General features: G+C 43.9%; 2 protein-coding genes across 2 annotated transcripts in view; one reads left to right on the top strand and one right to left on the bottom strand.

The window, feature by feature from the left end:
• The window catches only part of LOC139911915 (primary amine oxidase, liver isozyme), a 291,900-nt gene that overhangs the window by 168,419 nt on the left and 110,312 nt on the right, over positions 1 to 13,169 (bottom strand). The gene's annotated exons all lie outside the window — the stretch shown is intronic.
• LOC139911912 (proteasome activator complex subunit 3-like) overlaps positions 1 to 13,169 on the top strand; it is a 237,036-nt gene that overhangs the window by 194,873 nt on the left and 28,994 nt on the right. The gene's annotated exons all lie outside the window — the stretch shown is intronic.

Genomic DNA, 13,169 nt, shown 5'->3' with positions numbered 1-13,169 from the left:
CCATCCCCAATAGTAGTGTTAAAAGGCCCCGCTCCGTCCTACTCTATGGCACCCTCAGTGACCCCCTATGTCACATTACCTCATGCAGTCAGCCAGACAGCTCCAGTCTACACCACACGTGGGCAGCAGACTCCATCGGTAAACCCCCTTGGGCCCATGCACCGGCAGCCTACCTGTACAGTGACGTCATCACTACCTCACACTGTCACATCCGCTAAGCTGCCTGTGATAACTCCTCATCCCGCACCTGCGCCACTGGTGCCACCGGTGTACCAGCTCACATGCACTACTGCGCCGGCTACTTACCAGCACCAAACCCCCAATGCTGCTGCTATTCAGTCCCCTTACCAGCTTGTCAACGCTACACAGCCAGTTTACCAGCTAACACCAGGGGGCGCCATGCAGCCAGCCTACCAGCTCTTGCCAGCACAGGTGGCACAGCCCACCTACCAGCCCGTGAGCACACTGCCCCACCTGTTCCAGCCTCCACTGGTAACCCCTGCGCCACAATACTTCCAGCCTCAGCAAGTGACCCCGGCACCTCACATGCAGTATCTGCCTCCCTCAGTAACGTCAGCCCAGAGTCTGTTCCTACCTCCGCCAGCTGTTACTGTCCAGCATACCTATCAACCGTCAGTCTTGGAACAACATGCATACCAGCCATTGCCTGCTTGACAACCTCTTCAGCCAGTCCCGGTCCCGGCACTTCCTAAGCTCACCACCGACAGCGAGAGGGAGTTCACAGAGCTAAAGATGGCCTTGGATAACCTCCTGAATCCGCACACAGAGCTTACAGAACATTACAAGTTCAGAGTGTTGATGGACCACCTAATACTGGATGAATCAAGGCTGATAGCTCAGGCATGCCGCCATTATGCCGAACCCTATACCGCAACTATGGAAGCTCTGCAACGCCAGTACGGCCAACCTCATCAGTTGGCGCAGAGTGAGATTGCCGCCATTCTCAACATGCCTGATGTCAAATCTGGAGATGCAAAGGCCTTCCAGAGCTTCGCACTCAATGTGGATCTGCTGGTCGGCATGTTGATGTCACTTGAAGGACCTCAGGGGATGGAACTTACCTGCACAGGCCACGCGGATAGACTGCTCGGTAAACTTCCGAAATATTACCGTGACAGCTTTGTGGAGCACCTTCAAGTGAGAGGTCGGCTTCGTACAAACAGTCTCAATCCATATAACCTGTGTGATCTTGCTGACTGGTTGAAAGGCAAAGCCGAGGCCCAGCACCTGTCGTCTAAAATGGCCCAGCGCTATCAGACAGAGAAGTCACAGGCACAGACCACCCGCACAGACCGGCAATCGGTTTCGAGACAGAAGAGTCTGCCCATTGCTATTTACCACGGCAGCGACCAGCCTCAGGAAGTGCAGCGTCGCACCCGTGATCTCGCTAAAGTCCAGAGTGTAACTAAGAACTCAAAGCGCATCTGTCTCTACTGCCGCAGTCAAGAGCACTACCTGTCTCAGTGTGAAGAGATCACCAAGTGTCTCCCAGAACAGATTGCCAAGTGGATAAAGGATGGCAAGAGATGTTGGCGGTGCGGACGCACCAGTCATAAGTGTGCGGAGTGCACACTGAAGAAACCCTGTGCAGAATGTGAGGGAGTACACTTAAGAGTCCTCCACTGCATCGCCAAACAAGGTCCTAGCATTTTGCTTGTTTCCTCGTCATCAGATTGCATCTACTTGACCCACTCCAGACCCACAGGACGTGTCTACCTGAGGGTTGTCCCAGTCCTGCTAAGGAATGGCAGCAAGTCCTTGAAGACGTACGCCATTCTAAATGATGGCGCTGAGAGAAGCATCATCCTCCAAGCAGCGACTCAGCACTTGGATCTTAAGGGAAGGGAGGAGTCTTTGGCCCTTCGGACGATAAGGCATGATGTTGCACATCTGAGGGGAGCCTCTGTAGACTTTGAAGTCTCTCCCCAATCCAGACCGGATGTGAAGTACACCATCACTGGAGCCTTCACAGCCCCTTGTCTTGCACTTACGGACCAATCCTATCCTACAGCAGCGCTCCAGAGACGTTACCACCACCTCCGTGGCATCCCTCTCCCTTCCTTTGAAAAAGCTTACCCTCTCCTGCTCATCGGGTCGGACTACACGAGTCTGATCACCGCCAAGAAACCCATCCGCTTTGGGCCAGCTGGTGGACCGGCAGCTGTACACACACAGCTCAGCTGGGTGCTCCAGGGACCAGATGGACTCCTGAACCACCAGGTACCAGTGCAGCAGTGTCTCTTCACAGCAGTTGCATCGTCGCAGGACTGCATATACCAGCACGTTGAGCGTTTGTGGCAGCTGGACGTGCTACCATATCGCAGCGAGAAGTTGGTGACTCGGTCACGACAGGATCAGGCAGCTGTGGATGTCTTGGAGGCAAAGACGGAGCGAGTAAACATCAAAGGAGTCATGCGCTATGCTACCCCCCTTCTCCGGATGAGAGATGAGGAGACGACCCTGTGGACCGACTCCACGACAGTACTGACTTGGCTGCAATCCGAGTCGTGTAGGTACAAGGTCTTTGTGGGCACCAGGGTGGCGGAAATTCAGGAGTTGACCGATCTGCACTCATGGCGTTATGTGGACTCGGCCAACAACCCTGCCGATGACACCACACGAGGAAAGACCCTTGTGGAGCTCACAAGCCCCAGTCGCAAGGCCCCGCTTACCTTCGCGGTCAACGAGAACTGTGGCCAGCAGCTTTTGTCACCGAGGACCAAGAGGACCCGTCGGAGCTGAGGAAGGCCATTTTCTGTGGCCTAACTGCTCCACACCGCAATCCACACTTACCTGAGGTGACCCAGTTCACTTCATGGAAGGATCTGGTTGAAGTTACTCACCGGTCTCTTCACGGGGTGGCTACTCAGGACACAAGTCAGCCCAAACCAGATTATCGAAGTGCAGAAGCGCTTCTCCTGAGGGCTTGTCAAGAAGACTCCTTCCCGGATGAGTATAAGGCTCTGAAATCAGGGAAACCAGTGCCCCCTCGGAGCCGTCTCAGTACTCTCGCTCCAGACTTCGACACAGCTTCTGGTCTAATCCGTGTTGGTGGCAGATTACGTCGCCTAGAGAGCTCCAGTCCAGATGACGTACACCCCGTGGTCTTGGATCCTCATCATGCTGTCACCAAGCTTCTCATCAAAGCCTTTGATGAACGCCTCCTTCATCCAGGGCCAGATAGAGTTTGTGGAGAGGGCAGCCGCTGGTACCCATCATGGCTGACTTGCCCTCTGCTCGTCTCCGTCTCCAACAGCCACCATTCTTCTCTACAGGCGTTGATTGCTTTGGACCCTTTGTAGTGAAGGTCGGACGCCGTACAGAGAAGCGTTGGGGAGTCATTTTCAAGTGCCTGACTACCCGTTGTGTGCACCTTGACCTTCTCAACAGCATCGATGCCGATGCCTTCCTGCTGGCCTTGAGGCGCTTTATAGCTCGCCGGGGGACGCCTTCCGAGATCCTTTCGGACCAAGGGACCAATTTCCGTGGCGCAGAGAGGGAGTTGAAGGAGGCCTTTGCAACAATGGAGCCTCAGTTGCAGCACCGTCTGGCCGGTTACCAGATCTCCTTTAAGTTCAACCCTCCTGCAGCTCCCCACTTTGGTGGGGTGTGGGAGCGCGAAATCAGATCCGTCAAGTCTGCCCTGCAAGTTGTAGTTGGGAACCAATCAGTTCCAGAGGAAGTCCTGCTCACTGTGCTCGTGGAAGTTGAGGGTATCCTGAACAGCAAGCCGCTAGGATATGTCTCTTCAGACATTGCCGATCCGGACCCTGTAACTCCCAACCTACTTCTCATGGGGCGGCGGGATGCCTCCCTTCCCCAGGCAGTCTACACTTCTGAGCCACTGTCCAAACGCCGTCAAGCCAATGTGGGCCAATGTTCAGCCGTGAAATGGTGGCCACGTGTGGGCCCCTACGTTTGGGGCCCACACGTGCCCACCATTTCACAGCTGATATGGGCCTACTGTGGGCAGCCCACAAGGAGTCTAATTTTCAGCCCACAGTGGCCCCACATGGGTCCAAAAAGGGCTTGTTTGCATGTTTTCCCTGCACTTGGAAAATCCAAATAAAACACACAATTTGTTTAAAGGATTCAAAATGTAATTAATATTAAAGATAAAAGATATTCATACAGTAAAACTATGCATAATAACACTTTAAATAGTAAATAAAAAAAACTTCTCCACTGCTGTTGTCGTGTCGTGCGCACTCAAACAGCGAACATACGCGCCACGGCGCGCACCCTGAGAACCATTGCTCTAACTGAAGGAAAGAAGAATGGTTGAGGGTAGTTTGTGCTTTTGTTTAGTTATTTGCACTTTGCTTATTTATAAAAGTTGTGAAAGTTTTAAAACATTCATTGTTCTCCACAAATAATCGTGTGCACTTTGTTTATTCAAAAAACTTTTTTTCATGTTTGCACATTCAATTTACAATAATAAAAAAAAATATTTTTGTTATTTGCCTTTAAAAACTGTCCTGTGTTTTAACATGCATGTGATTAAGTAATTAACAGTGGAAAGCAAAAAAAACTGGCTTCATTCATTTATGTAGCACTTTTTCAAAGTGCTACATAAATGAATGAAGCCAATTTTTTTTTGCTTTGCTTGCTACATACATACTTCAGTTGGGAATCAAACCCGGGTCTCACAGGTGGCAGGTAGAAATTCTACCACTCACCTTACAATGATTGCTAACCTTTGGCAAGTAATTTAGTGGTCATGACAATTTATTCAGATTTAGCCTATTGATGATGCATTCACCTCATAAATCATGACACACTGCTCTCCCCTACATGAAAGTACATATGCTGCTTTTAATAATAAAAAGTATCAGTATCGGTATTGATATCGGCGATTCTGGCCCTGTATTACTTGGTATCGGATCGAAACCAAATTTTGCGGTATCGCCCACCCCTATTCACCACAATTAAAATAATAATAATAGTATTATACTTGTTTTCAGCGCTTACATAGACGTTTATCATGTTCTGTCCCGCTCATTATTACCTAACCCAATCAAAAAACATAAACAACGCACCACGCGTCTGAATTCAACACTGATTTGTCTGTATGTGTGTCAATCAATCAATGTGTCGTTGTCAAGGCTGTTACTAGCCTATGACGCTTGTGGCTCTGTCTGACAGAATCTGTCAGTACACTAACGGTTAGCTGTCATGCTGAAGAGAAAGTCGCTCTTTTCTAAAGACCTCCAGAAGGCTTACTCTTTTCTTCGTGAAGTAGCCGGCAATGAAAGTGCTGCGTTCTGCACACACTGCAAGAGTACATTTTCGGTCGCACACGGTGTAAATGCGGACATAAAAGATCATATTAAGATGGCCAAACATAAGCGGTGGCTACAAGCTAGTAGTAGCACCGTTGCAACCTACTTCAGTGGGGCAAACGCCGGTGACAGTGATCTGAAAGTGGCAGCTCTGGAGGGACCTTTGCAACCATCTGGTGAAACACAACCAGAGCTGAAAGGTATCTGACAATCAAAAAATATGTTATATTACACCAGTGCAATCCTTGTGATTTGTGTTTACTAGTGTTATTATAAAATAAATAACACTAGTAAAATTATAAATAAATAAAAAAATATTATAAACTACGTTTTGGTAGATTTTTGGAGACAAAACATCATTTTTGTTTGCTGAGGCGCTGTCCATGGTGTTGAAAGGTGCAGTCACTAGGTGTGCTAAGCGCTGAAATAATTGTCCCCCATCCTGATGAAAACGCCTATGGTGCGTGCATAAGCGCATGAACGTGCGGTACACTTAAGGGTCCCGGTTTGGGGGTTTGAAAATGTGGTCACCCTAAGCTAGATAGCTATATAGCTTAATGCTTTGAGCTCGCCATCTTTTCTAACATGATAAATGCTGTAATTATAAAACAAGTGTTTCAGCTGCAATACATTCCCCTGAATGCTAACAAACAATTTTGGGTATGGCTGGTGGCGTTTATTGAAGCCCAAATCTAATTGTTTAGGTAACTTATCAGCTAACTAGCTAGCGATTAGCGATTGCTAAGTGAAATTTTAGTAGAAATCCAACAGCTTGCCAACTAACGTTATAACCCATTTCCTTTGTGCTTTCTAACATCTTATTCTAACACTTTAAGCTAACGTTAGCTAAGTAGCCTCAGGCTGAAACAAATATGTTCACATAAGGTAGAGTGACATCAAAAACTCACCCAAATGCTCACTCAAACGTCAGCTAACATTACCAATTGTTTGGTAGTTGTGCTGGAGTTGGCAAGCTACACCATTGTCGTCAGGTTAATATATTTGGTTAGCCAACAAGCTAACAAAATAGTCACATTGCAGCTACTGAAAACTGGTTTGTTTGGTTAGCTGTAGGATATTAGATGCAGACTAAATAATTTGGCCTGTAATTATGCTTTTTTTGGGGACAGTATGACAAAAATAGCAATACTCACAGTACACTATGGTGTCCCCCCTGGAGTCTTGTGACAGTTGTTTTGAGGCTTAGTAAAAAAAATATAGTACCTAATAAAAATTCATAAATTAAATAAAACAATAAAATATTAATAATAATAATAATGATATTTTGATATTTCACTTGCTGGTAAAGAAAGTCCTATTGTTAAGGCAGTCATCCAAAAAGGAGAGGCATCAGTCATTGGTGTTCATCTTCTAATCTTTACATACAGAAAATGTCTCTGAGTCATTTCAAAATGCAGATTATGTGCGTAGCCAGTTTTAAAAATACCATTACAGAAAGCCAGTATGGGCTTTCTGTGGGCTGCCCACACCTGGGAAAGCCCACAGAAAACCCACGTGGGCCCATAGGTGGGAAAAGGGCATGGGCCCCACAATATGTTCAGCACACTGAACATATTGTCTTTCCCTGATAATGCATGACCCATTCTCTACACTATAATTACCTCCGCCAAGGAGGTTATGTTTTCGGTGCCATTTGTTTGTTTGTCTGTTAGCAGGATTACGGAAAAACTACTGCCCGATTTTCATGAAACTTCATGGAAGGGTGTAGCATGGGCCAAGGAAGAACCCATTAAATTATCTGACTCACGAACAAGCAATAATAGCACGAACCTTGGCGGAGGTCTGCGCTCTCGGAGTGCCCTTCTAGTTCTAATTGAGACTCCTCGTTGAGTCAGTAAATATTCTCATGCATATTTTTGTTGGACTGGCACAGAGGTAAGTGTCACTTTGCATATCTTGTATTCCATAGAGATCTATCGGGTATGCAACTACTCCTCACCACCCTCAAGACATCAGAGAACAACACTGTCACCTCCAACATGTCCCGGCTTATGGCCTCAGAGTGCTATTGGAGCATCTTCAGTCTGCAGAACCTCCTCGCCACAGTGGACCTTTACTCCAGAAAGTTGATGCACAGCTATGCAATCAGTTTCAAATGCAGTTAACTTGGCTATAGAACAATCAAAACTGCAGTAACATTCCTGAAGTCCCTCTTTCACAAAACACAAGTTGAAGTTTTTGAACATTCTGTGCACAGGGACTTGTCCACCTTAGTGAATAACAATTCTTGTCAGCACAGATGCTGTGATTGAATCAGCCGATATACTGTGGCTGAGGTTGCATAGCTTTATGTAACGTTTTTCCTCCTCCTTTGCTACATATTTGTTTTGACATTTAACTCATGTATTTATAGCATTATTGAGTAGCTTAGCCATTGCTTCCCTATCTTTGCTATTTAAATGATCTTCATTGTTTTTTTTATTTACTATTTAAAGTGTTATTATGCATGGTTTTACTGTATGAATATCTTTTATCTTTAATATTAATTACATTTTGAATCCTTTAAACAAGTTGTGTGTTTTATTTGGATTTTCCAAGTGCAGGGAAAACATGCAAACAAGCCCTTTTTGGACCCATGTGGGGCCACTGTGGGCTGAAAATTAGGCCCCTTGTGGGCTGCCCACAGTAGGCCCATATCAGCTGTGAAATGGTGGGCACGTGTGGGCCCCAAACGTAGGGGCCCACAGTGGGCCCTAGTGGGCAGCCCACACCAAGCTGTGCATCTTTGGGCCTGGTGTGGGCTACCCACTAGGGGCCCAATTTTCAGCCCACAGTGGCCCCACATGGGCCCCAAAAGGGCTTGTTTGCTGGGGTGTATTCCATGCCATAGAGGCACAGTGGGAGTTCAAATGAGGCCACAGAAAAGGAAACAGGAAGGGGATGGTAACTCTACTTGGCTGATTACTGTACTCCATTACTAAATGACTCATGGAAAATTCATTTCTGTAACAGGCAGGATTATTCTTCAGAGACGAGACAACTGGAATAGGTAATCACTACTGGGGGTGGGAGGGTGCTGTTATTTTCCAATTCATCATCACCTACTGACACAAATGGCAAGGTGGGTCAGAATTGGAAGTCAATAAATTTGATCTGAGCAACAGCTGGTAGTTCCAAGCAAGAGCTCTAAGAGCTGGGATGACCCTACGATCTGAGCCATTAATCTGTGTGTCTCAGAGTGAGATGCAAAGAAAGTAAATTCCTTATTACACTGTGTGAAATATTGCAAGCAAGCCCTCCAAAAACCCCAAAGACATATGTCACTAATGCCTCCTCTACTTAGGAGGTTCTACTTCAGAGTTTTTCTGATTTATAATAACAACTTGTCATGTATTCTAGAGAGAAAAAAAACTCAATTTACCCACCTTTTTTTAACTGACATACATCTTTATGACAGAAATTCATAGTATACATTATACTAAGTATTGCCAAGTATTGTAAGTAGTGTCAAAGCATAAATAATACTTTTGTGAAAATATAATTGATTTGTGTTATACTGATAACAAAATGGACACACAAACAAAGCTAGTTTTTTTTTTGTCCCTTTCAAAATCAAACAGCACAAAGTTACTTTGTCCTCCAGATCCATAAGTGGTGTTTTAATTAGGTTGCTAGCAATTAGCATCACTAATATTTGCTCCACTAGATTTATGAGCTAACTAAAATTTACCTACTTATAATTACCATGTACTGGATCATTCATGTGCACTGAACTCATAATTATGATTTTTCTGACAGCGCTTGAAGGCACCAATAATACACACAATATAGACATTCATCACTGATCAGTCTCAGTCACTTGATGACTCAGGATGTGTCACATTTTACCTTTTTGGTTGAATTCATACATTTCCAGCACATAATCCAGGCAGAAAGAATGGGTTAATGTGTCATCAGTGAATGTATTTTAGCTCACAGAGGGAACACAGCCGCCTACTTTAACTGACATGCAGCGCTGTGTGTGTCATGTGAATGACAGTCAGGTTTACTGGCTTCCCTGCATTTATGCATCTCTCTTCTCTGTCTCACACAATATATTGGGTCAATATTGGCCATTTATTAAAAATGGGATCTGGATATGACATGATTGATTACAAATTTGTTGTATTTTTGATCAATACTACACTGGTTGTCTATGAGAAGACCTTAACCTGATTCTAATGTGACATTTTGATGAGATTCTACACAAAGTATGCAGGAATATAAATATACATGGCATGAAAATGGTCAAGTTTAACGATATTGAATATTGAAGCATCCTGGTGGCTCAGTTAGCTAAGATACATACCATGTAACTGTGATGTCCTCCAAATCAAAAACCCATATCAGTTGAACTTAAACAGTTCACTTGCAAACTATCATGTACACCCAAACACCGTATGAATCCATAAATTTTATGCTCAGCTAAGGTAACGTCTCATGCTTAAGGAAGAAAATTAGAGCATGGCATTGTTTTGAACAAAGCAACGTGGAGCAGAAGTGAAGACGCTAGAAGACAAGTGAAGATTACAAGTTAATTTCATGCTCATTCTTCAAAGCGAGAGTGTTTCATTTCTAAGCGAATGTGTCATTTGCCAACAAACCCCCATGGTCTCTTTCACATTACACTGAGCATGGGAAAACAACATCACCCACATGAAGAGCAAATAACTACACACACACACACACACACACACACACACACTTTGAAGATAAAATTGTGTCAATAGCAAAAGAACAGGAAAACCAATTTAAACTTGATTTAACATGTAATTGGCTCATACTTGAGTGTGGAAATGAGAATGAGGAATAAAATGAGGAAAAGAAGTTTGCAAGAGAGAAAGGATAAACACACTGAGCAAATCCAATCAACACGTCAATCAATGAATTACTGCATAAATGAAAGGTTAAGAGTGGATGGGAAAGTAGCATTAAGCTCATGAGCATCTTTAGGAAATGGCTGTTGTGCATCGTGGCAAAAATAGGGCAAAACACACACACACACACACACACACAAGGTCAGTGAGGGCAACACAACAACTCAAATGAGCCATTAGATCATCAGCATTCATCTGTGGGCCACCAAGACACCATCTGGAAGAGTTAGCTGATTTACAGATTTACAGTCCATCAAAGTGCTGCTGATGATTGTGTGTGTGTGTGTGTGTGTGTGTGTGTGTGAGAGAGAGAGAGAGAGAGAGAGAGAGAGAGAGAGGCACTTTTCGTGGTCTAAAGGGAGCTGAGGTCTGCTCTCGGTTCATTATGAGCATAATGTTAAATTAAGCTAACGATAACAGCACCCTTGGGACGCTGAGATTACAGCACCCCAACCCCCGACCCTTCCAACACACAACTGTTGGAGCCATACACTGAGTTTGGCTATTGCAGAGTTCAGTGCCTGCCATATTAGCAGCACAATATAGCACTTAGTAGCAATAACACAGAATATAAAGAATTTAGCCATAAAATGCATTGCATAAAACTAAAAGATATCAACAATAAAAAAATAAATAAATAAATAAAATAAGTATTATGTAAAACATCATAACATACAGCAAAATTAAAGGCATGAAACAATAGTAGAAATGCGAGGTTCTATTATTTAAAAAAAGGCAGTTTATAAAAGTGCTTTAAAAGATGATACTGATTTTGCCAGTCTAAGCTCCACAGGCAGGTCGTTCCACAGTCCAGTGGCCTGACGGCAAAAGACCTGTCACCTTTAGTCTTTAGCCTGGACTTTGGAAGAGTCAGGGGAGCTCTGCCTGAGGATCTGAGGCTACGCTCAGGCTCATAGGTGATTCAAAATTGCGAAATATAGCTAGCCAGACCATGTATTGCCTGAAAGGTAATCAGTAAAATCTAAAAATCAGTCCTAGAATGATGTAGCAGAACCAGGTCTCCACAGCTCAAAATGGACCCTTGAGTAACATTCTTTCCCAGGAACAAAAATGACCCTTCACCTTTAAAGCTACAAAAGTGTCACCTTGACGCTGACCAAGATTAAGGGGGGGATCTCCTCCACCAATCAGACAACTCTTCTGAAATTTACAAGTTTTATCTACAAGCCACATCAGACTGCAGACCAGGATCTCCCTCACACACACAGACTCACACAAATTAAAATAAGAAGATTTCTTTTTATCTGGACCAGAAGACTGAGTTCTATTGAACTGATGTTGGACAATTAGTCACATTAGATAATTAAATCCATAAATTCTTTTCATTCTTGGTTTAGTCCTCTTCTCTACTTTGTATTTCCTAATGTCTCCAATGAGTTTTTAGAATAGTGTGAATTATATACTAAATTGGTTAATCATATATGCTTAAGTGTTTTAATTATCCTCCCAATAGTTGGGAGGATAATTATACGATAAATATATATATATATACATATATATATAAAAAGTTTGAAATCATCAAATAGGGGGAGATCCCTGACGAATGAAGGTTCCAAAGCAGTAAGAAAAAGTGAAAGCAAAGAAGCCCACCTTACAGTATGTACCCTTGTTGTTGTTAAAACATGCCTGGGCTTGATCAAACACCACACTTAGTCATTTGTTGGTAGGATTACCTGCCCGCCCAGGTAGGAGGGACGGTTGACGTCAGGGGGAGTGACCAATGCATGCACGTTCACGGAAAAACTACTCACCTTACTGTCAAATAATGCAGTTTGATTACATATGTAATTGATCAATACTACACTATGTGAAGCCATTACTTGATTCTGCTAAGACACTTTGATGAGATTCCGCAGAAGTATGTGTGAATATGTTTTATTATTATTGTTATTATTATTATTATTATCCTGGGTTTCAGAGAAGAATTTTACAGTGAACAGAACATAACTGATAAGACAGCTAACAGCTACAGTTGAGAAATGCAGAGAAAAAAAAGGTAGGCTAAAAAATACAGCCTAAAAACACATAAAAGAACACTAAACAGAAAGCAAAGAAATGAATGACAGTAGAAATGAAGATAGACTTGTTCTGTCTTCCATCCTTCTGGCCTGTGTAAAGAGAGAGAGAGATTAGAGAGAGAGATTTCAGTTTCGCTCTTAATTTCCACCTCAGTTGATGACCTGATTGTTGTTTCATGAGAGCTGGTCACATGTGGAATGGAGTCTCGCCAGTTTGAAGCAAGAGGGTGGGTGAGGGAAGTGTGTGTGCATGTGGGTATGCTTGGCAGCATGCACATGTGCGCATTCCTTTGTTTTACTAGTTTTTGCTCGCTGCAAGAGGTAATAGATTGTATCCCGAGACATTATTTCAAAGATTATCACACTGATAGCATTTAATTCCTACATCACCAACATGCAACCAGCAGTAAGGAGCATACAGGTCAAAGCCACACTGCCAAGGCCATATCCAAACTCTTGATATTTTTCACACAGTCTGCTGTATGCGCTCAATAAGGTCTCTGAAATTAAAACCAGTAGGGACTTGGAACATTTTGCAGCTTGTGGCTGGCAGTAGTCTAGCATGCATGGGGCGGAGTTATGGGTGGAGTTTAGCGAAAGGGAAAAACCCACAGAGTTTAAGGGAAAATCTGAAGGAGACACGACTGCCACGAGAAGAAAACAGAAAATGAATATTAAGGGAGCTTCCAGAGATGATATCATGGTAATAGTACAGTACAGTAAGAGCTCCACCATCCCTCTATAAACTTCCTCTCCCTCATGGAACTTTGCCCTTTGTTGTGATGTTACAACAGCATGAACCCTCAGATAAGAGAACAGATAGGCTTACGAGTGCATATAAATATCCAAGCATATGAAATCATTCACAATCTGTAGTGTTGAGGAAGAAATGGAAAAGTATGTATACTAAGCAACATTCCTATATGCACACTTAATATGTAACCTCTGAC

The sequence above is a fragment of the Centroberyx gerrardi genome, chromosome 7, assembly GCF_048128805.1.
Source record: "Centroberyx gerrardi isolate f3 chromosome 7, fCenGer3.hap1.cur.20231027, whole genome shotgun sequence".
Lineage (NCBI taxonomy): Eukaryota > Metazoa > Chordata > Actinopteri > Beryciformes > Berycidae > Centroberyx > Centroberyx gerrardi.
This window is presented reverse-complemented; position numbering and strand designations above follow the sequence as displayed.